Consider the following 27,553-nt stretch of genomic DNA (forward strand, 5'->3'; position numbering starts at 1 on the left):
CCTAAACTATCAGAGCCTCTGTTAGACTATTCCTAGAAATCTTCCTGCTCTTCCATTACACCTCAGTCCCCTGCTCTTACAAGGTTATGTTTTTCCCCAGAATTCCTCCCTCCTAATTCCGCCCTGAGCTTTCATTACCCCTGTTGCACCTTGATTTTGAGCAGTAGTACTTCATCCTAATCCAGACTTGGTACCCCACAAGCAGTTCTGTCAATCCAGCTCAGTCCTAAAAGGGTTTCCAGGATGGGTACAGGGCACAGAAAGATCATGTTTTGTTCAAGCACTTACTATACCCAGTTTCTCTCTCCCTACTCAGACCACTTTAAAAAGATATTTTCATTGTGGAGCAAATTTTATTTTACAAAGAAGAAGAGAGCTCATTTGATACAAGTGATTTCCATGGCCAGCCATTTCATTTGTTCCCATTGTTACTATAGCAGATATGTGTAATGAATAACAGCCTTTTCTCCTCCCCTCTCATATTCCTCCCTGTTTTAGCCTGCAGTGAAGTCACAATCCAGTGTTTGTAGACTCCATGTGATGTCACAGAATCAGCCTTGTGACTTCACTTGCAGGCTCAGGCAGAAGGTGCGGACGGGGCTGAGAGAAGAGAAAAAAGCCTCCCCCCCCTTTACTCCCACCCTCTTGGTTTATAAAACCAGTAGCTGAGATAAATCGGAAGGGGGTGGGGAGAAGCAGCAGGGAAAGCCGAGAATCATGCCAGAAAGGTACAGTAAATTGGCTTTATTTCTCTTCTTCTTGAAAGTTTAGAGTATAAAATTGCCCTGCAGAGGCCAGATCTTGCAGACCACACGCGTGTGTGTGCCACCCAGTGACGCTCTGGCTGTACGGTGCATTCTCTGATGGTGTGTGTGGGGAGGGAGGCAGTGAGGGATGCAGGGTAGGGGCAGGGAAATCGCTTAATACCGTTTCTCAGAGGAACGCAGCTGGAGTCCTATTTGGCTGGTCACAGCGAGCCTCTTTCTTGTCCATTTCAAAGGCCCCAGCTGCTGGCTGTTCTCTGCATTCTGTCTTCAGCTTTGAAACCGACATAAATGGGTTATTGGGTTTGTGACTCTGGTGGTGGTGATTTTTTTTTTTGGTTGTTGTGTGCGTGTGCTTTGCAGGTTCAGAGTGGTACCGGAGAAGAAAGGGGGAGGTGTTGGTATTTGACTGTGGTGGGTGTATGCATAAGGAGGGAGACGGGCAGGGCCTCAGGGTCACATTCTCAAGAGCTGCGAGACATTTTTTTCTCCTTTTAAATATTTCCATCTTTTTAACTGATGACAGCAAAATAGCACGTAGGTGCATCAGCAAAGAACTGCCTCAGAAAGACAGTGGCGGGGGGGGGGGGGGGGGGGCTGGTTAACTTGCGGCTCCCTTTAGCAGTTTTTTTCTGTGTCCAATTTGCCATTCATTTGAGATTTTGGACAAAGAAGGGGCAGTGGGTGGGCTGCTTTGAGTTTTGTGATATAATATGACTGGAGCGAGAGAGCAGAATGCAGACAATTAAGAAATGGAGAGAGGTCTTTGCTCATTCAGTCTGTTCAGGAAGCCGTCATTTTGTGTTAGTCTGTGTGTCTGGAGGAGGAAGGATGGGGAGAGAGTGACAGTGAAAAGCTGTACGACATTGCGTTGTTTCTTGTATTTGTTAAATACACACTCAAGGGAAAAGGGACTTCTAAGAAAATCAGAAGAGAAGGGTGTCTTGCTAAAAATGACCCTGCACTGACTCGCATTCAAGTGGATTCTTATTGACAGTGATGTAGTGGTTTTGTTCTATTTTTAAAACGAAGGGCTGAAGACAGAAGGTGCATGAAGGTGCTGTGCGAGCTCTTGTCTACCACAGCTTTGCCAGTGTACCTCATCCTGATGACCAGCAGCATTTCTGCGATTCCATTCCTAGACCATGATTGGCAGCGCTGTGTTCATCTCATCTTGACAGTCTGCAGCAGCCTTGCTGTTCCCTTTTCTGGTCCTAAGGGCATTTCAGTCCTGATGACCTACAGCACCCCACACATTTTTAGAGCAGGACCCTCATTCACCTCTGCCAATACATCTCAATCTTGATGAACAGCTCCCCCTGGCACTTAATTAATTGTGCAGCATTCTTGCCGTCTAAACAGAAAACTCTTTTATCAGCAGAGATGCACCCACTGCATGGTTCTGAAAATCTCTAATTCTGCAGACATCTAGGAAGAGCTCTGTAGATCACAGTTTGAGAATCTCTGTGCTAGAGATGGGATTTGAATCCAGGTCTTCAGTGATGAAAACCTATTGCACTAACCCCTCTGTGTAACTAAATTTCTTCTTCGCTGTCCCCCTCTGGGATGCACATATAACCCCCCTTATGTCTTTTAATCTCTGTTCATTCCCCTGGCTTTTAAATGGTGTTACCGGCCCCTCAGGGGGAGTTGTGAAGATTTGTTAGGTTTTTAATAACACTTTTGCTATTTAAGTGTTGTGTTGGTTCCTCTGAGCCATGACCAGTTATTAGCTTAAGAAGTGGAGACTGAAATCCTACTTCACCCCTCTGAGAATTGAAGTCAAATTACCTGTCACTCCCCTAGGAAATCCACAGCTCCCACATTTCTGCTATTTTTCATCAGCAACAGAAGACAAATGTGTGGCAAAAGTTAGGTGGGACTGACTACTGCATCTGCTGTAATCTGTGTGTGGACCCATAATGTGATTTGAGGGAAGAGAATAGTTGAGGATTAGCAAAGATTTTATATAGAAAATACTTAAATCTTGTCCTTGCTTCTGGGTAATGCAGGATTGGTCTCTCCTGTATGTTCCTCTGGGCATTGTGCAAACCTGTTTCAAATTACTGAAGTTATGAGACTTCCACCACTTTTTTGCTTTTCTCTGAATTTCCTTCAACATGCTTAGAGATATTCCTCAATGTTGTACCCAGGGGTTACCTCCGTCCCATACTGGAAAGTCAAATGATCCAATCCCTTTCCTAAGAAAAGGAACAGAGGGGTAGCTGTGTTAGTCTTTATCTTTAAAACAAGTAGCCCTTTGGCACCTTAGAGACTAACAAAAATATAATATCATGAGCTTGCATGGGTAAAACCACTTCATTAGATGAATTGGAGTGGAAAATACAGAATCCAAGGTATAAGTATAACAGCAAAAGCAGCACACATCCAGCCTACTTAATTAGCTTCATTAACACGGGTCCTACAATTGACAGGTAACTTGCTGTTATATTTATTCCTTAGATTCTGTATTTTCCACTCCAACTCACCTGATGAAGTGGGTTTTACCCAGGAAAGCTCATGATCTAATATATTTGTTAGTCAGTCTCTAAGGTGCCACAGGACTACTCCTTTCTAAGAAAAGGAAGGTTGCCAGGTGTCTTATTTCATATTCACAGGCTGCTGTGAGGAAAGGAGGCAGGCTGCAGCTGGGCAGGAGGATAAAAGCATTTGAGGTAAGGGAATTTCCCCCTCTCTGAGGAAGGCAAGTAATCAGGGAGCACATGCAAGGAGCTGTCTGAGAGCAAGAGAGTGCCATAGGCAGGAGATGCCTGAATTCTCTGGAGAGCCCCCAGTTCATGGCAAAGGGGAACTGAGCAGATTTTTTTTCCTTTTTATGAGAGCCCCTCTAGCTGCCAACATCATCACCCATATTTTCCCACTTATCTTTAGCCCTGAAGAAAAAGACTTAGGCCTTAAGGAAATCCACTCTTTTCTTGACATACAATGCTAGCTAATTCCTGGGGGTGACTACCTCTTTTCAGAAATGTTAGCAGAGCAAGACAGCTCCTTGATCTCCAGAATGAATGAATTTTTATCATAAAAGTTGTGAAGCAGAGCCACCATCTGGAAAGAGCAATTCCCCCCACCCTGTGTTTCCCACTCCCCCATTGGTGGATTGGCTGGCTGCATCATGGGCCAGTGTGCTGTGTTACAAGCATTGTCTTTGGGAAATATGACTCTTTCAGGGATGCTACATGTTTTCTGCCCACCCTGATATACACAAAGTTTGGATCGATCTGTCTGTCTGTGGCCATGAAATCATTTGAGATGCAGGGTTCTTTTCTGCCCTGGTGAGTATGGAATTCTGGACCTTACACTTGGCTAATACCTGTGCAAACTCATTGAGGGCTTCATTTGAACTACAGCACCTCTTTCACAGGTGGAGGTGCATGAGAGGGAAAGACCCCAGCTAAGCTGTCAGAGTCTTAGCAAATACTGCAGCATTGGTAATTTTTAAACAAAAAGCCCACATTTTTTAAGGCCGTGTCTAATTTTTTTCATAAACTTTTCTTTAAAAGTTCAGTATTTGTGTGTCAGCTGTGGCTACCTCTTCTGTCAAACACTGCTGAATCGTTGGAGACGCATGCACCTAGATCTTCAAGAGAAATAGTAATGGCCTATTTCAGCAAAGGATTTAGTATCTTAAAAATTAAGCCTAGTTAACTTAATTGGGCTGTTTGTAGATCCTTTTGAATCTGGAACTAGTAGCAGCCCGTGTTGTTACTAGTAGTTGCCTATGATGATCCCTCTCCTGTTGCCCATTCCCAGCTTCTAACAAACAGAGGCTAGGGACATCATGCCTGTCCATCCCGACTAATAGTCATTAATAGACCTATCGTCCATGAATTTATCTAGCTTTTTTTTGTAGCCTGTTATAGTCTTGGCCTTCACAACAATATGGGACTCTGATCTATGTGTAGGCTATACTCCTAGGATAGTAGGTAATACTGATATTTTAAAATCGGGTCATTACTGTTTTGCTCCCTATCCTACTTCAGCTCCAGCGTGATCTTAGAAGACCTTACAAGGAATGAATGCTTTTTGAAATTTGAGATTAGTGGCTTCAACATTGCATTGTTTCTAGCTCTTGCAGTTCTTCATGTAGCAGATATTAAAATCAGTTGAATTTGAAGTTGTTGGGTTTGGGGTTTCTTGTGGGAGTTGAGGAGGGTAAGGCAAATGGAAAATCAAAATATATTTGTTTTTGTATGATGTTTCAGGAGTCGTGAGAGCTACAAAACCCTCCTGTATGTTGCAACAAAACTGGAATTCATTGGGGCATAATATTAGTTTCTGTCCTTGGAGATTCCTGAGTTTTATTGTATATCTAAATGGTCCTTCAGATCAGGCATAAGTACAGGGCACTTACCAGACAAGCCAAGAATACTTTCAGCATCCAACAATTCTGGTCCAGTCACATACACTTTGTTTACTCTTCACCTTCTGCCACAAGCCTATCTCAAATGCTTTGTATAATGCACCTAAACTTTTGTAATTACATAGAAATGAGGCATCTCTTATATACTATCAGTGATGTGGAGACCCAACCTTACCCCTTCCAATAGCAAATACCCCCAATTAAGTTTTTGATAATTTGATATTCAAAATAACTCTTGCGTCATGTAGGAAGAAAACAGTGGGGGAATGGAAGTAGGAATCTAAATCTCAATTGTCTCTAAAATTTGGTATAATATGTTACAGGGATTTAAAAATGAAGAGACCCTATAAAGTCTGGAAATTCCCACTTCCCTATGAGCAGAATAAAAAATAACCAAGAAAACTCCTGTTAAAGGCAAACACATTTAAAAATCTATAAAACATATTCTGGCAAGGCAGAGTTGTTTTTTGTAATGCTGTTCTTCTGGTATTTTACTATTTCAATATGTCTAGTGATTCAGATAATGAGGATGTATTGATATAATGGTCCCTTTTGCTTAACTGGAGAAAGTCTTGTCAGTGAACCATATATTTTGTATGGCTTACTATTTTAAATTCACATACTTTGAACATCTTCATGGACATGGGATCATTTTCCCTCAAAAGTTCAGCTCTTCTTGCTGGAGTCAGATTCCTTTGTCTGAAACATCAAAACCACTTCCACAGCAACCAAATTCTGATATTGCAAATGGGGTTTTCTGAAAAGAAGCGAAGGGAGTATGTGGCAGAAACTGAACAGATCTGAAGGAAAAAAATCTTATTTTCATATGCTGGTTCCTTGAAAAAGAGAAAGATGGGGTAAGAGGAGTATTGAAACATAAAGCACTAGAAGGAGCACTGTCTACTGCAGTGTTTCTCAAAGTGTTCCACGAAACCACTTTGAGAAACACATTAACTGACCGCGCCCCGGTTTGTTTATTTACTGGCGCCGCGGCCACAGAGCCTTGCAGCTCCCATTGGCTGCGTTTTGCGCTTTGCAGCCAAGTGGAGCAGCAGGAAACGGTGGCCCAGCTCATGTTTTTTACTTCCATGATGACCGCATTCAGCCACTTGTGTCAGCTTCACCTTAGGTATGCTCCAGTATTCTTAATTCTGGCTGACTTGATGTTGCAGTAGTTGGAGTGTAGGACTCAGCACTGTGGCTTATGGTGGTAGCCTCTGGTATCTTCAAGAGAACCATTTGCAAGTGATGGACCAAGTCATGACCATCAACTTGACTCTCTCTAACACATACAGTATTTCCACAAAGAAGTGGGATTTTTTTGACCAGTATCTCACAAGGAATCTAATGCCAGTGAATTAATCAGGGATGAGACCTTCAGGCACTTATCACATAGTCCTGAGAGATACTGAACACTGCTCTTCCCTCCAGTGGGGTCAGATAGAAGACTTTTTAGCTGAATCACTGTGCAAAGAGTAGAAGGAAAGAATTGGAATAGTGCTAGAAGATGCTAATGAGTGCCGTCATACTGACATCTGTCTCACTTCATGGCAGACTAACTGCTGTGGCTTTGAACTTGCCTAAAGAATTAGCTGTCTCACAACTAGTGTAAGTGTCAGTCCACGGTAATGTGGTCTGTGATAGGGACATAAGTAGCTGAGCAGTCCATTGGTTCCCAGTCTTTTTGAACATACGGACCCATTTTCAATCTATTAAAATGTCATGGACACCCCCCCTCCTCCCTGGGGGAGAAAGAAAAGAAAGAAAGGATGGGGCTCACTACAGTGGTCCTGATCCTTACCTTTAAAATTTCCACGGATCCCCTGCAGTTCCATCACGGTCCACAGGTTGGGAACCCCTGGAGTAGTCGACTACTTGTATTGCCTCCCCCCCCCCTTTGGTGTCTCTGTATCAGACAGTGGGGGGAAGCAGGAGCCGGTTTCCCCCCAACACTGTCTCCGTGGTGCTGTCTGCCCCCATCCCTGCACCCTGCTGCCTCTAACAGTGGCAGCAGCAGGGGTTGGGAAGGGAGGAGAAGGCTGCTACTAAACTGCCTCTGCTCCACATCCTGTGGAGCAGCCCCTGTCTGCAGGGGGTCCAGTGGGCTCTGTTCACAGCCAGCCCCAGCCTCCGCAGACGGGCTGCTGCTGTAGCAGCCTGTGTTTGCGGCCACCCTGGGCTGCTGTGGACAGGGACTGCTGCCGTGAATCAGCCCCTGTCTGCAGCGGCCAGGGCTGGCCACGAACACAGGCTGCTTTGCCACCACCCCCTGTCAGCTGGGACCCCTTGCAGACAGGGGCTGCTGGACCCGGCATGAGCCAGGACTCAGTAAGCCCGACTCTTACTACATTTAAAATGCAGGGCTGCAACAGGGTATCTCCTGGATCCGGTGCAAACCGGGACTGAATGCCTTCCCTTATCAAAAAACAGAACTGTGTAGCACTTTAAAGACTAACAAGATGGTTTAATAGGTGATGAGCTTTCATGGGCCAGACCCACTTCCTCAGATCAAATAGTGGAAGAAAATTGTCACATCCATATATACCAAAGGATACAATTAAAAAAAATGAACACATATGAAAAGGACAAATCAAATTTCAGAACAGAAGGGGGATGGAGCTAATGATATTAGAGGTGATAATTGGGGAAACTATCTTTGTAATGGGTAAGATAATTAGCATCTTTATTCAAATTTGAGTGTAAAATGTCGAATTTAAGCATGAATGACAGTTCAGAGGATTCTCTTCGAAGTGAAGTCTTAAAAAGTCTTTGAAGCAGGATGGGGGGCGCCTGATGGCAGCTGTAAGGGGCATGCAGCATCCTTTATAGCTGCCATCAGGCGCTGCGTGCTCGGCTCCCGCAGTGCGGCCCCCCCCCCATCTCTGTGGTGCCGGCCAGCAGCGCCGTTCCCCCCATGGCCGTGGGGCCCTGCACAGCCAGGCACTGCGCACCAGCAGCAGGGGCCGGGCTGGGCTGCACTTGCGCTGTGCGCCCCGGGGGCGGGCCCTGGGCTACGTGCCAGCGGCCGAGCCAGGCAGCGCATGCGCTGTGCGCACTGGAGGTGGGCCCGTGCTCCCTAGGGGGAGCAGGCCCTGGGCTGCGCGCCAGCGCCCGAAGCGGGCAGCGCATGCACCGTATGCCCCGGGGGCAGGCCTGCGCATGTGCTGTGCGCCTGGGCCAGGGTGCCAAAATGACTCAGCCCAGCTCTGTGTCCATCCTGACTAATAGCACTGGTGGATATAGCCTCTTTTTGTACCCTGTTCTCATCTTGGTCTTCACAACATGATGCTCTGGCAAGGAATTTCACAAGTTGACTGTGCATTTTGTGAAGAAGTACTTCCTTTTATTTATTTTAAACCTGCTACCTATTAATTTAATTTGGTGACCCCTAGTTTTTATGTTATAAGGAGTAAATAACTCTTCTTTATTCACTTTCTTCACCAGTCATGATTTTATAGATCTCTATCATATTCCACTTTAGTCATCTCTTTTCCAAGCTGAAAAGTCCTACTCTTATTAATCTCTCCTCATATGGTGGTCATTCCATACTTCTAATCATATTTGATGTCCTTTTCTGAACTTTTGCATTGCCAAGTTATTTTTTGAGATGAGGTGACTGCATCTGCACACAGTATTCAAGATGTGGGCGTACCATGAGTTATATAGAGGCAATGAAATATTCTCTGTCTTATTCTCTATCACATTCTTAATAATTCCCAACATTCTGCTTGCTTTTTTTACTATCGCCGCACATTGAATAATTGTTTCAGAGAACTACTTAAAATGACTCCAAGATCTCTTTCTTGATTAGTAAAAACTAATTTAATCCCCATCATTTTATAGGGATAGTTGAGATTATATTTTCCTATATGCATTTATTTGCATTTATCTTATTACCCAGTCACCTAGTTTTGTGAGATTCTTTTGAATTTCTTCACAGTCTACTTTGGACTGTCATTCATGTTAAAATTCGACACTCTCCAAAAAGGAATGAACAAACACTCAAGCTATCTTACCCATTACCAAGATAGCTTCCCCAATTATCACCTCTAATACCATTAACTCACAAACATCCCACTCTCCCCACCTCTAATATCATCAATTCACAGACACTTTCCTTCCTTCCTTCCTTCCCCCCCCCTGCATTCCCCTCCTGTTCTGAAATGTGATTTGTCCTTTTCATATGTGTTCATTTTTTTAAATTGTATCCTTTGGTATACAGGCAGTCTCCGGGTTACGTACAAGATAGGGACTGTAGGTTTGTTCTTAAGTTGAATCTGTATGTAAGTCGGAACTGGCATCCAGATTCAGCCGCTGCTAAAACTGATCAGTTTCAACAGCAGCTGAATCTGGACACCAGTTCTGCTTACATACAGATTCAACTTAAGAACCCCAGGCGTCCCCAAGTCAGCTGCTGCTGAAACTGATCAGCAGCTGATTCCAGGAAGCCCAGGGCAGAGCAACTCTGCCTCGGGCTTCCTGTAGTCAGCCGCTGGTCAGTTTCAGCAGCGGCTGACTTGGGGACGCCTGGGGCAGAGCAGCTCGGGTGCTGCTGGGTTGCTGGAAGATCAGCAGGAAGCACCGCGGGTCCGGCCCGGGTCCTCCGCCGCTTTGCTCAGCATCTCCCTGGTCTGCAGACCAGGGAGACGCTCAGCAAAGCCGCGGAGGACCCGGGGCCGGACCCGTGGCCGCTTCCAGATCAGCTGGAAGCGGCCGCGGGTTCGGCCGGGTCCTCCGCGGCTTTGCTCAGCGTCTCCCTGGTCTGCTGGCTCCTACAGCAGACCAGGGAGACGGGGAGCAGCTTTTCTCGCCCCGGAGGAGGCGGGCGGCGGGACCAGGCATCCCGCCGCTCCAGTCCTCCGGGGCGAGAAATCCCCGTTCGTAACTGCGGATCCGACATAAGTCGGATCCGCGTAACTCGGGGACTGCCTGTATATGGTTGTGACTATTTTCTTCCACTATTTGATCTGAGGAAGTGGGTCTGGCCCACGAAAGCTCATCATCTAATAAACCATCTTGTTAGTCTTTAAAGTGCTACATTGTCCTGCATTTTACTTTGGACTTAGCTATCTTGAGCAGTTTTGCAAATTTTACCCCTCATTGTTAACCCCTTTCTCCAGATCACTTATAAATGTGTTGAATAGGATTGGTCCCAGTATGGACCCCTGGGGGACACCAGTAGTTACCTCTTTCCATTCTGAAAATGGACCAGTTATTCATTCTCGTTGTATCCGGTCTTTTAACCAGTTACCAGTCCATGCAAGGACCTTCCCTCTTATCTCGAGAGTTTACTTTGCTTAAGAGCCTTTGAGGAAGAACCTTGTTAAAGTCTTTCTGGAAATCGAAGTATACTATGTCCACTGGATCCTCCATGTTCACATGCTTCTTGACCACCTAGCTGATAGAGGCAGCAATGGGGGGAGCGACTAGTTGACTATCCTGTTGACTATCTGATAAGCATTTGGTTATATTGGATAGTTGACTAGTCTTTAAGGGTATGTCTACTCTAGCCCCCTAGTTTGAGCTAGGGAGGCTAATGTAGGCATTCGGCCTGGCAAATGAAGCCCGGGATTTAAATATCCCGGGCTTTATTTGCATGTTCCCGTCCGGTCGCCATTTTTGAAATTTACAAGTCCGGACTAACTGCCCGCAGCAGGGACCCAGTAGTTCGAATTAAAGCTCTAGTTCGAACTACCTGTTATTCCTCCTGCAACTTCGAATGCCTACTTTAGCCTCCCTAGTTTGAACTAGGGGGCTAGTGTAGACATACCCTAACATCCCTAGTTTCAAAACCTCCTCTAATAATACTTCAATCTGGGACAGTTCCTCAGATTTGTGGCTTTGGGAATCTCCCTCACATCCTTAGCTATGAAGACATGCAAAAAATTAATTTAATTTTGCTGCAATGACCTTATCATCCTTGTGTTCTTGGGGGCTATGTCTACACTGGCGGGTTCTTGTGCCAGAAATATGCAAATGAGGCTAAGTGTGGAATATCGCCAAGCCTCATTTGCATACCTAATGAGCCGCCATTCTTGCGGAAGAGACTCTTGCGCCAGAAGGAGCGTCTACACTGCCCCTTGCGCAAGAAAAACCCTCTTGCGCAATGTCGCTAAGCTGATTATTTTCAGGAATAACGGCATTGCATAAGAGGGTTTTTCTTGCACAAGAAGGGGCAGTGTAGACACTCCTTCTGGCGCAAGAGCCTCTTCTGCAAAAATGGTGGCTCATTAGGTATGCAAATGAGACTCAGCGATATTCCACACTTAGCCTCATTTGCATATTTCTGGCGCAAGAACCCACCAGTGTAGACATAGCCTTAGTATTTTATATAGTAATGTGGAGCATATATTGCATGAAATGGAGTAAAAGGGGACATGATTTAATGGGATAAGGATACTGTTTGTGAGAGGGGATGCAGTGTATGTGCTTGGGAGAAATGTGTATGTTCCCATCTCTGAGTATGATAATGTCCGCCTGCCAGGTGCTGCCAGTTCAGTTCTTTTAATCACCATCAAACTTTTTCCTCAAAAAAGAAAGGGAGTCTTTTCTTCCCTTCTCACCAAACACCTTCAGAAGTCCTCTCCCCTTTAGAAACACCTGTGTGCTCTGATTTCTTCCAGTCTATAGGCAGAGGGAGTTGCTGAGAGAAGTTAGTGATATTTTTATAAAATTAGTTGTTTAAGAGGCTGATTTTGATTTTGAACTGGCAGCCCCTGGAAGATGATATCCTCTAGCCACAGGAAAGACTAGTGTCACCATAACATGCAGCGTTAACTATGGCCTGGCACAGCCACTTTTAAGGTAGAAATGTGTTCAACATTATTTCAATCCTTTTTTTCCTCTATAGGTGGGTATTCATGACTTGCATGTGATTGTGACACCTCCCAATTAGAAACTAGATTAACCTCCCCACCCAAATACTCAGTCATGACCACACTCCAGTAAGTACTGATTCTGATTAGTTCTGATCATGGCTAGATCAGAATTGATGACCTCAATGTCAAAAGGAGCCTGTCTTGGCTGCCAGACCTGCAGATGTGTATGCGTAGAGGAGAATCAAAGATGGAAGTTGCTTCTGGGTTCAGGGCACCTGGCCATTGTTGAAGTAGCAGCAGCTGCAGCCTAGGGACCTTTGAATTGCTGCTGGAGCCATGAACAGTGCACTCCGGAAGGCATTGAAGGGCTGGATGGGAGAGGCTAGCCCCACTGCCCTTCCATCTGAGGCCCCACCTGTTGAGGGAGAAGGGGTGCAGAGCCACCTCACCCCCCAATCTTGGACAGGGGCCTAGTGCATCTGTTGGCCTCCCTGCCAACTGCAGTTGTCAGTCCTCTCAGGGTCAGAAGGAATTAATCGAATTCCCATGGGAACTTGTGTCCTGTGAGAGATAGGAATGGGATTTGCAAGGTAAACCTGATACTGAAGTTGCAGATGGAGACTAAGAATGCAAAAGCTGACTAATGCTGTTTACCCTGTGAACTTTGATGGCTGCAATAGTAGGAGCAGGGAGAAACTTACTTGAGCTTTCAGTGACTACTTCAATGCCTTTCATTTTCCCAGGATTCTTTGTGTCTCTATACTAAAAGGTTTAAATGTTAGCTGTCATTTTGCCTCCAATCCCACCCTCATTTATATATAAGGATTCTTAAACTGAGGTTTCCTGATGGTGATGAGGAAAAAGGAATGTGTGGGGAAAGATGCAGGATTTGGAGGGTAATAAATGGAGGGAAAGGAAGATGGTATTGTGTGTCTCTAATTGAGGTTGTGTAGATATTTGTATTAAAAGCTGGGAGTTAGGTCTTTCTTATGTATGAATAACATACTATATCCTCTCAATGTATAGCACCTATTGCTGGAGTACAGAGTGGGTTTTTTTTTGAGAATTTACAAGTAAATCGGTTGAGTTTGTTGGACCATATTAAAATTAATTCCTTTTAAGATTTTTTTTTTGGTGAGTAATAATTTTTTGGTACCTCCTAACAAATGTTAACTTTTTTTGAAAATTTGAAAAGTGACTTGCTTTAAAACGGTAAAGAATCAAAAGTATCTAAACTATAAAGATCTGCACGATGTCAGGTTTCTGCCACATGGATCTGATTACACGAGTGGGGTCTACGTTTACACTACATGCTTCTTGCGCAAGAAGCCTTTTGCACAAGAGTTTTTGCACAAAATCTTCTTGCGCAAGAGCACGTCCACACCTCAAAGCACATCGTAAAAGCAATGTGCTTTTGCGCAAGAGAGTGGCCACACTGCATGGATGCTTTTGCGCAAGAAAGCTCTGATGGCCATCAGAGCACCTGTGCTTTTTCCCATAGGTGTTTCTTGTGTAAGAAACCCCTCTGGAGTGTCCACACTTGCCTTTTTGTGCAATAGCTATAGCATTAAAAGCAGTTATGCCTCAGAAAAGGTGGTTTATCTATGGCAGAAAAAGCCCTCTGTTCTGCCGTTTAACTGCCCATTTAATTGTGCAAGACCTCATTTGAGGTATGGATGCTCTGCACGTTTTTGTGCAAAAACCTTGTAGTATAGACATAGCTTAAGTGGCTTAATGGGTTTCATTTTTAATTAACTATTAGAAATAATTATGACTATGTTGAAATGATTGTAGTCAAATGGTTGTCATTCAGTGGATTCTGCAGAATCTGTGACTTTTAAAGAAAAAAATTGTGTGAAGAAACACATTACACATCAGTCAAGTGTAAAGGGATGCATGGTTGACTTCCTGAGTCTGCAGGCAGGCCAAAACAATGTCACTGAGGGGTGAACTGCCCCATTCAACTCAATAGGGTTGTTAACTCTGAAACCTAAAGAAAATCATTAAGAAAGCAATGATGTTAACTGCTTAATTGCTGATTAGAAGGCTATTTCTGCTAAAATAATGTGATAAATGAGGCTTTGGCAATTGTTATGAAATCTCTCATGAATAAGCAGCACAGAGCACGCATTTCTTGCACTTAGCATAATACATCTGAAACTCAAAAGTACTTGACAATCATCTTTGTAACTTTTAATTAGCATAATTATAAAGGATACTCATTTTAATATTTTACTATAAACAAACCCAGGTACCACCAGTGATACATGTATCATAGTTTGAGAACTGGTGACACAATCTGTGATCCCCAAATAGCATATACTCTAAGCACAAAATGAATTTTATAACAATAAGTAAATGTAAATTGATTCATTTCAGTTGCAAAGGTCTAAAAATTACTCTATCCTGAAATCTCAATCCATTTAACATTCCTCCCTCAAGATGACAGCCCTTATTTTGATCTTCCATCCTCCACAGCTTTTTAGAATCCCCTGAAAGCCAACAAGGTTTGAGCTATATCCTAGAAGGAAAAGTAGGTACCAAAGTGGAAGGTTCTTCATGGTGAACATGCTGCTGGAAGTGCCTTTCTGTTCTATCACGTTAGGTTGATCTCGAGCACCTCTACTGACAGCTACTGTGGCAATATCAGTGAGAGAGGCATTTCTCATGGTATTTTTCTCAAACTATTCAGGGTTTTATAGGTGAAGTCATTAAACTTAACCTAGACACCCGTATGTAATAAATGTACATCAGATCACTTTTATAATGTGCTTCATAAGATGGCTCCTGCCTTCTGAACAAACTGCAGTTTCCAGGTAGCTCATGTAGAGAACACTGCAGTAATCTAATCTGAAGGAGATAAGGCATAGATCATAGTAGAAAGGTTTGCATCAGAAAGATTCAATTGCATTCTCCTGGAAACTCAAAGATTGTGGGAGGAGAGATGTTACTAGAAACTTCTGCTATATGATTAAGCATGGGAGAATGAGATTTTTATTTTTATATAATTTTGATGGATAGTATCAGTGTTTTAAAGCATTTTTTTCCAGACAATTTTTATGGAGGAGGAGGGCAGATAACATTAATGAGCATACATGTTGAGATTCCAAAAGTTAAAGCATTATAACTGTTAAATGACAAAAAATCAACATCACATATCACAACATACAAAGTTAAATCCTTAAAAAAAACTTCAATAAGTTTAAGCAGCATTTTTTTTCTTTGCCTATATGTAATATTTTATTATTATTGATGGAAATATTTTTTCATTGGTTTGTTTGTACATTTACATTGACTTTACTGACTTTTACCAATTAAAAAAATTAATCCTTATATATGGTAATTTAAAAGCAGCTGTGGAGTCAGTAATATACCCCAAATTGCTAACTTAAGTGAAAAATGATAGGCACTTACAATCAAGAAAGCAGAGTAGATACATTTTCTGTTACCCAAACTGTACTTCAGCCATCTATGCTCATCATCTATGCGCCTGTCTTACCCATAACTTTTGATACAGAATGCATTTTACAGTCCAATTGTACAATTTTTACTGGCTGAGTTATAAGCAAGGGCCTACTTTCCAGAGTAAGGCCTACAACAAGGGATAAAGATGGGCTGAGAATCTTGGGAGCAGAGCTTGGGGAAACTAGGCAGTCACTGAAATGACCATATTTGCTCTATAAAGCTCCTTCTGGAGAAAGATTTAAATGATGCCTGAGCTTTCTCTGCTTAGCACTTAAAGATTTCCAGCCTGCCAGTATTCTGCATTTTCACATGAAAAGCTATGAGTGGCAGATGGAGGAAGCTAGTGTGTCTCATAAAGTTTCCTTCACTGACATGCAAATTCTAAATGGAGAAGATGATTATCTGACAGGCTTTTCAGCCTCGCTTCCCAGCTGGCCCCTCCACCAGGCTCCATGTTTTCAGTCCCCTATGCAAGCATGCTAATTTTTTGTAAACTAGGAAATACCCACACAAAATCTTCAACTTACTGCTCAAGTGAGAAAGTGCACATAAGCACCCTTAAATTAAAGATTTGTGTGGGATATTACAAGATCATTCAAAATTGTTTTTCAAATTTTCTGAAAATAGTATAGCACTTGTGAAAGTGAACAACTTATAAAACAGGCCGAAGTCAAGTATAATGCAGGTAGTCTTTCTATAAGTTTTGCATATAATTTTCATGTAACTCTTCCTTTCCACCCCTATAAGGGTCTAGTGATGCAGGAAGTCTGTACTCTTCCCTGTGCTCCCTACAGCTCTACACTGTACCTGATTGTTGTTGTGCAGTGCCTTGCTCATTAAAAGAAAACATGACTACACATTTAGGGGTTAAGGCATAATGCCCACCTAGTAAAAGTTGACTGCTTCTGTGCACTGTCATTGAAATCAACAGTAAGCAGTCTAGCTTCTGTTATAACTAAGCAAGATACCAAAAAAAAAATCGACCAAACAGCATCAGATTCTAAAGTAACTCAGGAAAAAAAAACATTTTAAATTGTTTGGACAAGTAAAGAGATGGCTGCAGCAAGGCTAGAGCTAGACCTTGGCCCGGCCCAGCCTTACCGCATCCCCTTTTTATGGGGCGGAGGGGGAGCAGAAGTGGGGTTGCGCTGGCTGGGAGAGGTGCTCAAGGAAGAATGTACAGCAGCTCCTGCTGAGCTTACGGTGGGCCTGTAAGGCAGGCTCCAAACGCTGCTCCTACCTGTCCAGTAAACATGCTTTCAAAGGTCACTCCCCCAGTCTGCGCGCGGCCTCGGGTGCCCTGAGTGTTAGCCAAGGGGCAGAGCGTGGGAACTGCTGGAAGGGCTCTGACAGAGACGTGCTCCCGCTGCAGGTTTCTCCACGCCCGCCGGGGCAACTGCTGGGACTGCCAAGGCGCTGCTGCACCAATACCACTTTGCAGCCCGGTCCCAGCAGCTCACAGCTCCGCTGCCGCCGCCGGGCCACGTGGGGCTTGATTCCCACCGAGCCACCTGCTCCGCCCAGGGCAGGGCGAGCGCTCAGGCTGCACCTCCGCTTGGGACCGACGCACCCAAGGGAGAAAGCAGCCGCTGCTGCCCCGGGCGGGCGGCGCCGAGCAGCGCTGCTTGTGTGGGAGCCCCGCAGCGGGAGGGGGAGGGGCATCGGCTGCCCGGAGCCAGTGGCGCCCGCCCGCCCGGTGTTGGTGGCGCGGCCCCTTTAAACGAGCGCGTGGTGTAGAAGGAGGCGGCTGCCGCCCCCGCGCCGCCCAGCACACACCTCGGGAGCGCGCACGCACGCGCCTCCCTCTGCCCGGGACCTGCCGCCGCCGCCGCCTCGCGCTGCTCCCGCTGCTCCACCACCTCCCCATTGGCTGGGCGGGGTCAGCTGACCCTGTGTTATTTCCTGTGTGTGAGGGGAGAATGGAGCGAGAAACCCCCGAACCGCCGCCGCCGCGGAGCCCCCCCCGGCCTGGCGCGGGGCCCCGCCGCTCGCGCCACTGAGAGGCCCCGCCCCGCGCTCCCCTCTCCGCGCGGGGGAGGGAGGGTCGCAGGTAACGGGCCCCCTAACTGCTCCGAGGGGACCCCGCCGCGGGGGCGTGTGCGAGGGCGGTGGCGGGGCCGGGGGGGGGATGGTTCACAGCCCGCGGCCCAGTGGCTCTTCGCAGGGCCCGCTCCGCCCGACTCCCCCAGACTGACGGTACAATAAATAGGGGTGCCGGGGGGGCGGGGCGGGATGGGGGCTGAGGAGGTGGGAGGGGCTAGGTAGGGGTGGGGTGGGAGGCGTAGGAAGGTTTTTCTGGTTTCAGCCTCGTCAATTTTCTTTTTGCGTCAAGAAGCCTTTCTCCTGCATCTGCAGGGCCTCGCAGCTCCCTTCCTTCCAGCCCCCAATAGTGCTCTGTTTTAAGACCAGTAAAGTTTGAAGTGGGAGTGAAAGTGGTTGGGGGTGGGGGGGGTTGGAGATCACATGGGAAAGGAGAGAGATGCACCACACATGCAAAGCAGAGGAGGTGAGGTGGCTGCATTATGAGTTCATGAAGCATGTAGTTAGCAGCGCCTTGCTGCCTTCTGGATGGGCGGTCTAGAACTGATCACATTCTGGGTCTCAACAAAACAATAGGAAGGGGCTTCTGTGAGGAAGGGAGAGCATGCTTCCTGAATGTGTTGCGGTAATGCCTCTCAGCTATAAGGTGTGTGCATGATCTCATCACAAAGTGTCTTGTTTTTGCCCCGCAGTGGGAAAGAACAAAGTTATAATGTGCTAAATATGCATAAAATAAGTGAATTGATCTTCTATGGGATCTGTTTTGTTGGTGGAAGCTACTGGGCTTTGAGCTGCCTGGAGGTTTTTTTTTCCAGGTTTGGGGAAGATCTGCTTCCTTTCCAAAATCATAAGAAAAGTTTGGTGTAACTCAAAATCACATAGCTTCTGTCAGCAAAGTTGATCCAATAAAAGATTTCCTCACTAACCTTGTCTTTTTCATATCTTGGCACCAATGTGGCCACAATACTAACTATTGCAAGTTACGTATGTAGTTTGTATTGAGATTTCTGTTAAGAGGGTGGGGTATGAATCAACAAGTGATCCATTGTGGCAGAGTCAAGGGAAACTCTTCATCCAGGCAACTTTCCTCCACACCCTCCTGGTTGTTCTCTATCTATCCCTTTCTGTAATCGGCACAATTCTGGTGTCATGCCATGTTGGAGTGTAACTTGGCCCACAATAGCTGGCTTCCTCCAGGTCCCTGTGATGCTCAACCCTCTGTCCCACCCTCCCTTTTCCTGCCCAGCTCCGCCCCCTGGAGCACACACTGTTTCCATTCACCTCCTTCCTCCCCAGGCCCCCCTGCACACTTAGCATGCAGGAGATGTGGAGGGGAAGGAGTTGATCAGTGGGGCTGCCGGTGGGTGGGAGGTGGGGCTTGGCTGCTGGTAGGTGTTAAGCACCTGCTTTTTTTTTTTCTTTTATAACTTCTGTAGCACCCAACAGTAAGCACCTATGAGCTGGCCTCCTCTTTAGCCATCAACATGACAACTCTTATCAGTATGATAGGAGGCAGTTTGACTAGGCCACAGCCTTACTCTTTTCTGATGCATCCTTACTTGCACTTTTATTTAAAAATAGGGTGGGAGCTTAAAGATTTGGCAATGCTATGCTCATATCCTTAGCAATTGAAATGTTATTGCCTTTTAACTCTTTAGTGGATAACTGTAATGCGTTAGTGGTTCTTAGTATAGTTCTTAGTCTCCACACCATTTGGCTCTTTTGGTTAGTCTAAGTAAAGAATGAGTGGGTTAATGGAGACTAAACTCCTTTCGGGTTACAGTTCTAATGCATTTGTTGGCCCTTGTGTGAGAGAAGCTGTCATCTTTTGGGGACTTTCAGTGTGGTGCATTTCTTGATCAGTTTTATTTTTTTAAAGAGTGGTTTTGAATTTTCTTTTTATTCAAAGTTTATCATACCCACTTTCCTTTTGACATTCTCTGAACCCAGCACCTTAAATGGAATTACGTGTTTTTCTAATATAACTTGGATTATATATGTGTCTGCATTTTTGTCTCTTCAGTAAGGTCAGTTGGCTTGACAAAAAAGGGGCAATGACATCTCTGGTGCTCTGTAGAAGAGACTATGATGAGAAGAGGGTGTTTTGGCTGAGGGCTAGTAATGTATTCCTTGACTGATAAACTTTTAAACAGTCTGGAAAAAAAAACCAACAGAACAGCATTCAACCATTTCAGTGAACTGCAGGCCTCCAGAAAATGGATCATTTGTTTACCCATTGCCGTGATTTGTGACTCTAATGTTACTTCTGCATAGTATGATGACACTAGGGACATGAACTGTTACCTGGTAAGCATCACCCTTAATGACCATTAAGAATGATGCTTACTGGGTAACAGTTAACCATTGCCCAAGAGCAGCCCGATGGGTATGTACTGGCTCATAGTCCATGTGGGCTGGCAGCAGGGCTACCAGCACCCACCCTCCACTTCTTCACATGGGCTTGCAGGTGGGGAATTTCTGGCCTTGCATGAGGCTGCTGACTCCCACCCTGAGTGGAGTTGGAAGCAGCTGGGCTGGAGCAGCCCCTCGCTGGGGTATAGGGTCCGCTTCCCCGTCCTACCCCATTTAATCAGTTAATTAAATGCGATTTTACATCCCTAAATGGAACAACCACTTAGATCAGAATTTGTGACTTGCAGCTGTATAATCCCAGTAGGTGGGCATTACATTTTAGTGCCAGCACTCTTGGTGAATCTGGTAGCCTCCTGTACCTGTTGTACACTCAAACTTGGGTATCTGTGAGAAATCTTTGGATAGTCTCACAAGTTAGGTACTCTGCAAACTACCTGTTCATACATCTTAATGGTGCATAATTGCATTTATTTCTCTAATAGAGTTAAGTTTCTAGTTGACAAAATGTAAATCTGGACTTTGATCTTTAAGTCAGGTTGTAGGGGCTTTTGAAATCATAGGACCTTTTGTTTGTGCTTAAACCTGCACTTAAATGAACCTTTAGAGTTTCTGGGCAGATCATAAAGGTTGGTTCCTAATGTGAAGATATTAATCCCCTACAGTGAAGCAGCTAATGAGAAGTTCTGTTTAAGGTGACCCAAAAACAGAAAAATAATTAGGGTTTGTATGTTTTAGTGAATGGTGTGGTGTTTTTTTTTAAACCCTGCTTACATTTTAGCGAATGATTATTAGCAATGTCAAGTGTTTCCTTTAATGGCCTACTCATTGGACATGTGTGCTGGGAGTATTCTCAGCCCTTTGTTGACTAAGTGAAGATGTCCTTACACAACTTTTCTTCCAGCTGTATGAAAGGATGTCCGGGTTTGTTAAATCTATTTAAAAGTAACTTTATCAGCTAATCCTATTTCACCATAATGTCTTGGGTCTGTTAGTTCTCCAGATATCTATTGTCTCCAAGAAAAACAGGGATGGATAAGACCTGATTTTTTTTTTCCCCAATGTAGAAACATATCCCTTCATGCCTCCTTTCATACCTTTATACATTATTTAAAAGAAAAGCAGCACATGGTCCTATTATTTTTTCCTTTTGTAGGTCACCTTTAGCTAAAGCCGTTGTGGAACTAAATGACAATGGGCGCTCTTCTTGGGAGCCCCCTTTGTAGGCTTTGTACTACACAATTCTTGTTGCTTCTGTTGCAGAATGAAAGGTTGCTGTTTGAAATGAGGGTATAATACGTAATCACCTCATAGCTTTATACTGCTTGCTTGATTTCCCTATAATGTGAGACTGTCTGGGGCAGTGTTCCCTCTGATTTTTTTCCATTCATGTACAGAATAAATTTTGTGTTCTACACTGAGGCATGTGCACCACTATTAGAAACACATATTGCCGGCTATGGGCACTGTGAGTGCTCTGCTAATCAGCTGGGTGGCATTTGAATCTGTCCTGGGTTGCTGTCCAAGTGCTCAGCTTGCATGGAACACTGGCCTTCTTTTGGGGAGAGGGTTATAGCAAAACATATGAATACCTCTAGGGTAACTTCAATGAAGAGATATATTTTAAAAAACCTCTCAACTAGTGCAAGTAAACTGAAAGGCACTGGACTTAACAACCCTCCCTTTCCAGCTCACCACCATCACAGAACAGAGTTGGCAATGCTAGTTTCTCCAGCACCATTGTGCTTCTGACTTGGTCATGAGAGGATTTATTTTTATGCTGTTTTGTCCTGTGTTTGGCCTTCTCTAACACTGAAATGTTAGATGGGGACATACAAGGACCTAAATAGACTATTGACTTCTGCCAGTTGCAGTAGTGGGTTTTGTGATTTAGACTTTATCTGCAAATTGTTACTGAATTGAGATCTACCAGCTCTTCTCACTCAGATTGTCAGGCTGTCATCAGATAATGGCAGTATTTTAATCACAATTACTCCATGTTGGATTTAAGTCTTTTTTACTATTTTAGATGTGTACTTTCTCACAATTCTTTGATAAATATGGATTAAGATGATCTAAAATATTTTTCAACAGTTGTGATACCCCTTTTCAAGAGAACTTATATATAACAGATTTATGAAATAAATAGGTAATGATATGGGAGCCAAGCAGAATCTAAACAGTGGACTGTGCACAGATCCTTTTAAACAGTGTTGTTGCTATGAAGAGCAAAGCACATAATTTCCTACTTTTGACATATTGAGTGGCTGTATATAATTTAGCTAACTTGCCTCAACCCTAAATTGCAGTACCCCTTGGTCTCCTGCTCCTCGGTTCCTCATAGCTCTCCTGTTGGATTATGGTTTTTGACTTACAGCATCTTGTCGTATTCTGGTCCTAAACTTCTATGGACAGTTTACCAGTACATCACCATGCTGATTGTAGAACCTGGGTGTTCAATTCTTTACTTTCTTGAACTGGTCCTGTCAGTTATATTAATTTTGCTGTGGTTTTGTAACATCTAGAGTTAGGTACTAAGCTGAAACTTGCCAGATGGCCATGAGTGAGCTAAACATAAAGCTAGTATGTATTTGAGCCTCTTTCTCAGCTCCTACACTCCTATCACCAACTCCCTTGGCAAACCCAAAAGGACTTTACCTTTAAAAATCATTATATGAAACATCAATTACACAAGGGAAAAGCAAGATGTTAAGAACAATTTATGTTGATGTATCAGTACACTTGCAAAAACTGTCCAATCTTAAGGTGACTAAGGTTAGAAAACTGGTTACACAGCAAATCCTAAAGCATTTTTCAGGAGCTGTTGCCATCTGTGGTTACAACTAGATGCTTCTGTGGGAAAGTTGTTCTATACTGAAAACCCTTTATCCCAGCCCTCTCAAAATTTGGAGATCTGCCAAAATAATTTGGCTTTGAATTAGGAAGGTGAAACATGGATGCAATGACTCATTCAAGAATTTTCCTCCCAGCACTCAAAAAAAAAAAAAAAAAAAAGTGTTGCTGCCGGGACAGTATGCTAAATTTTGAGGATGCAATGTTCATTGTCAGCTTGGTGAGAATAGGTATATAAAGTAGAAAAGCTTATGGTTTCAGAAAAACCTTTTCCAGGAAGAGTAGTGTCTGCAGTTCTGGCCTTAGAGTTGGGTGGTGATCATTGAGGATGTGTGGGAGGATGGATAGAATGTGAACAATTTATTATTAATCAAAATCTAGAAATACTTTAGAATGAGAGTGTTACACAATATGGTATGGTAATGTAGTCTTGGTATAGTTGCAAGTGCATTGTTTTCTATGTACAGAAGTTGATTTTCTTTTTTAGCTTCTGGCTGGTTGTGTGTTTTAGATACCAAAATAACTTAAAGTCAGTGTAAATAAAGACATGAAGACTCAAGGCTGAGGCTGACCTCTCATCCTAAATTCATTGTTTTTCCTGATTCTGTGGGGCAAATGAGGGGGAAATACCATTGCCTGCCTTAACTCGTTCTTCCTCAAACCAGAATAAAAAATGTTACAGGGACTGGCAAGCACCTGCTTATAAGATTGTTTAATGACCGTGAACATGAGACATTTTTTCTTCATTTTGTTCCACTAGGTTAGTGTTTAGGGTGAGAGAAGAGTTAAAAGGTTCCTCCTCTCCCTAAGGGCTTGGTTTGAAATCCTTTGAGACTCAATCTATCCTAGAATAGCTCTTCCATTTGAAGAACCTTGATGTTTTACTTGGCTGTGTTTTGAATACAGTAAGTGGAAAGAAGTAAGGAGACTTCTTTTCCTCTTTCCATTCCATCCGTGTGTGTGTGTGTGTGTGTGTGTGTGTGTGTGTGTGTGTGTGTGTGTGTGTGTATATATATATATATATATATATATATGGAATACATGATTATTTGATATAAAGGTTTTATCAACATGGATTAAGGTGTCAAATTACTGCAGTGTGTCAGATCCTCTATATAGGCCCTCAAGATAAACCTCAGTAATAGCTATATACAACACCATAATAGTACTCTGTTTGCTGCAACTGCTACCCCTTTCTCATCTACTATTTTTTCTTGTACCACTTCCCCCACACAAAATAACTTTCATTACTCTCCAGATTCTCCTCACTGCTTTACTGTGGGTAAAACTAAGCTACCCCTCATGCAGGTTGCTGCAGTTTTGGAGTAAATGTGTGACTTTTTCCTTTTGTTCTTCTCCCACCTTTTTGGGGTGCTTTTCCTGTTAATCAGTAGCTTCCGGTATTTCTCTGCTCAAAACATTCTTAGCCCGACTTTGTCAGTTTCATTTAGAAACCTATGGGCAGCCATGAAACTGACAAGATTCTGCTCAGTCTTATTCTGCTACGCTTTGAGCTTACACACACCAATTTCATTTTTGTTGGCTTTGCTGAAAGAGTAAAACCTCTTTGTTTAATAGGGACGGTTTGGTGAAAAAGCAAAGGCGTATCATGTGAACAGGTGTACGTACCCAAAACTAAAATAGGCGGCAGAGGGATTAACTAGAAACTCTTCTGAGCAGAAATATGAAGCCCAATTGAAAGCCTATTGAAGTCTGTGAAAAGGTACCCATTGACTTTAGGGGGCATTGAATCCAGCTTATGAAGAGGAGGCAGGGGGAAGAAGTGATTTCCCTCCTTCCCCTCCCAGCTCCATCACAAAGGAGGATCTGGGAGCTCAAATATCATAATGCCCTTATTAAATGTATGGTATACACACACCTTGAATACGCTGTGCAGCTCTGGTTACCCCTCCTTTAAAAAAAAAAAAGCATTAGAAATGGAAAGATACAGAAAATGGCAACAAAAATTATTGTGGTATGAAACAGTGTCTATATGAAGAGACATTAAAAAGACTGAATATTTTCATGGCTATGATAGAGGGCTAAAAATCATGAATGGTGTGGAGAAAGTGAATAAAAAAATGCACATCATACAAGAACCTGGGGTCACCAAATTAATTGACAGCAGATTTAAAACAAAGTACTACTTCACACAATGCCCTCTCAACTTGATCAGTTCATTGATAGAGAATGTTGTGAAAGCCAAAAGTATAACTGAGTTCAAAAAAGAATTAGGGCATGTCTTCACTCCATGGAAGATCGAAGCTTCCATGATCAATCTTCCAGAGTTTGATTTAGCAAGTCTAGTTAAGATTCGCTAAATTGAACTCAAAGGGCACCATGGCTGGCTTCTGGTACTTCTGCTCTTGCCAGGCTAAGGGAAACCAACAGGAGGAGATATAAAAAGTTTGCAGGAACACTGGCAGGAAGATGGACTCAGTGATGCAGAAGAGCAATGCTTCCACAGATGTCCACTCTCATAGGGGTTTGTCAGGGGGAGGAGATCAGACCTCTCCAGAGTGACTGGGATCATCTGATCCATGGTCAGATGAAGACCTGAGAGGGGCATGAGTCCTTCCAGATTCTGACCCACACACATTGGTTAAGGAGAGAAGCTCAGACCTTCTCCAGAAGGGTGAGTTTCTCTCAAATCCCAGCAGATGTGAGGATGAAGGGATGGATTGCAGACACCCTCAAATCTGGCAGGGACAGATGCTTTGGTTTCTCTTCCCACCTGCACCAGTGGACAATAGCCAGGTATCCAGTTTTCAGTCAGTTGGCATACCTAGTGGCTCTGGTTAGGACTTCTGACTGGGTCATTAAAAGTCTGGTCAGCGGCACTGTGGGGCTAAGACAGGCTCCCTATCTGCCCTGGCTCCACATGGCTCGCAAAAATGGCCAGTATGTCCCTCTGGCTTCTAATTACAGGGGCAGCCATGGAGCATCTGCTCCATGCACAGGCTCCTCAGCTTCTGTTGGTTGGGCTCTGCAGCCAGTGAGAGCTGTGAGAGTGGTGTCTGTGGGCAACGGTAGTTCACGGACTTTCCCTTACTGACCCTGTACCTACAGGCTGCGGGAACATGCTGGTGCTTCCAGCAGCAACAGGAGGTAAGTATCCCCTGGATCTTGCACTTTGAAAACACTCCCACAGCCAATCTCTTGCCCCAGCTTGGAACACCCTTCTGTATTCTTAACTCATGAAGCCCATTCTCCAATCTCTTGCACCAATCTTGAGCCCCCCCTCCCATAACTCAAACCCCTCATTCCTGGCCCCACCCTCAGCTGGAGCCCTCACCCCCTTCTACACACCAATCCTCTGGAGCTTGGTGAAAGTGAGTGAGGGTGGGGAAGAGTGAGTGAAAGGAGCAGGACAAGGGTGTTTGGTTTTCTGCAGTCAGTTCCTGGTTCCCAGATCCCAGCTTACCATCCCACCAAGGAGGGGGCTAATATATCATCCCAAAAGAAGGGCTTTCATGGATCCTAGTGCAAATACAAGAGGAGAGAATATGGGACTGACAGCTGTCCCCTGAGCTGAGTATTACCTCTCCTCGCTTAAATGCTCTAATTATCCTTCCCCTCCCCCGCACTACTATGCTCCTTGATTTCCCCCTTGCTGCTCACAAAGCATTCATGTGTATAATTTATGTCCCTTTTGTCAATTATTTGAGCACTTTCTGATTTTTCTGATATTTTTCTAGGTTCTATTTCCCCAAAATAAAAACCTCTTTGACAGAGACAGATTGTAGCAATATACTTGTTTGATTTTTCAGCTTTATGATGAGGCTTGGGTTCTAAACTACATGTCTGCCTTTTTGCTCAGTTCAGTGGCCCTTGAGCTGCACAATTTCTGAGTCATATCTGGGTAGTTGCATGCATGCAATGTAATATGATTGGCTCATGAGTACTAAGCATGGGCCTGTTTAGAGAGTGAAACTATATTTTGAATACAGTTTTCAATTTTGACCCTTCCAAGTATTAGTGGGTATCGTGCACAAATTGGGGGGTGGTGAGCATTTGGTCATGATAAAGAGCTGTGATTTTATCGGTAGGTTTGTGCAAAAATGTTGATAGAATCAGTTAATCTTAAGAGACCTTGGGATTTTTTTTCTTGATGGTGGGGAGTAGGGATGTGCAAAAGAATTTAAATAATTACAGATTAAACAACTGCAATTTAACCTTTAATCAGTTAACCACCTGCCTAGCCTGTGCTACTCTGACACTGCTGGAGGGAGGAGTGGGGCCTGCCATGGCAGAATCAGACTGGCAGGGGTGGGGCCAGCCAGGGCTGAAGACCTACCTGCCTACCCTGCACAGTGGGCCATCCCCCATGGAGGCAGGATACTGCCTGATGATGCAGTGCAGTCCTGCTTGCTGCCCCTCCATAGCAGCCTGGACTCAGCCAGGACCTGTGAAATCAGTCACCTGGTAATCATTCTAGTAAGCCTAATGCTTACTGGGTAACCAGTTAAAAGGTTAATTTTTTACACCCTAGGAGGTAAATTGATTATCAAGGGATCCCTTACTTAAATGCCCCAAAGTTGGATCACTAGCCCTAATCTGCACTCCTGTGAGTACTGGATCTTGGAACACTAAGGGTATGTGTACACTACAGATGCTGCAGTGGCATTGCTATGGCACAGCGCTGGCGAGGCCTACCTGCAATGATGTAGACCAAAGCTACTCAACTTTGGAAGCCCCGGGGGCCACAGTGATACTTACAGTACATGCCAAGGGTCGCAACTTAAGTGTGGTTGCATATACATGCAAATATATATGCAAATAGCTTCTTTCACACTGATGGGCATGAATACAAAGCGCTTCCCACAATGCTCTGGGACTCCTGGCATCTCCACCTTGGGGAG

At 44.2% G+C, this 27,553-nt stretch overlaps 1 protein-coding gene across 11 annotated transcripts in view; it reads left to right on the plus strand.

Moving 5' to 3' along the window:
* The window catches only part of TCF20 (transcription factor 20), a 198,305-nt gene that overhangs the window by 93,026 nt on the left and 77,726 nt on the right, over window positions 1-27,553 (plus strand). For 2 of the 11 annotated variants that reach the window (XM_075935676.1, XM_075935742.1), the window contains exon 1: window positions 16,542-17,478. The exons of 5 other annotated variants lie outside the window; for them this stretch is intronic. The gene's annotated coding sequence lies outside the window, so the exon portion shown is untranslated. Of the gene's footprint in view, window positions 1-325; window positions 729-3,382; window positions 3,440-16,541; window positions 17,479-17,515; window positions 17,625-27,553 lie in introns of those variants that run through there. 4 more of the 11 variants (XM_006120504.4, XM_025183298.2, XM_075935745.1 and 1 more) reach the window with 4 other exon arrangements.

This window comes from Pelodiscus sinensis, chromosome 1 (genome assembly GCF_049634645.1).
Source record: "Pelodiscus sinensis isolate JC-2024 chromosome 1, ASM4963464v1, whole genome shotgun sequence".
Taxonomy (NCBI): domain Eukaryota; kingdom Metazoa; phylum Chordata; order Testudines; family Trionychidae; genus Pelodiscus; species Pelodiscus sinensis.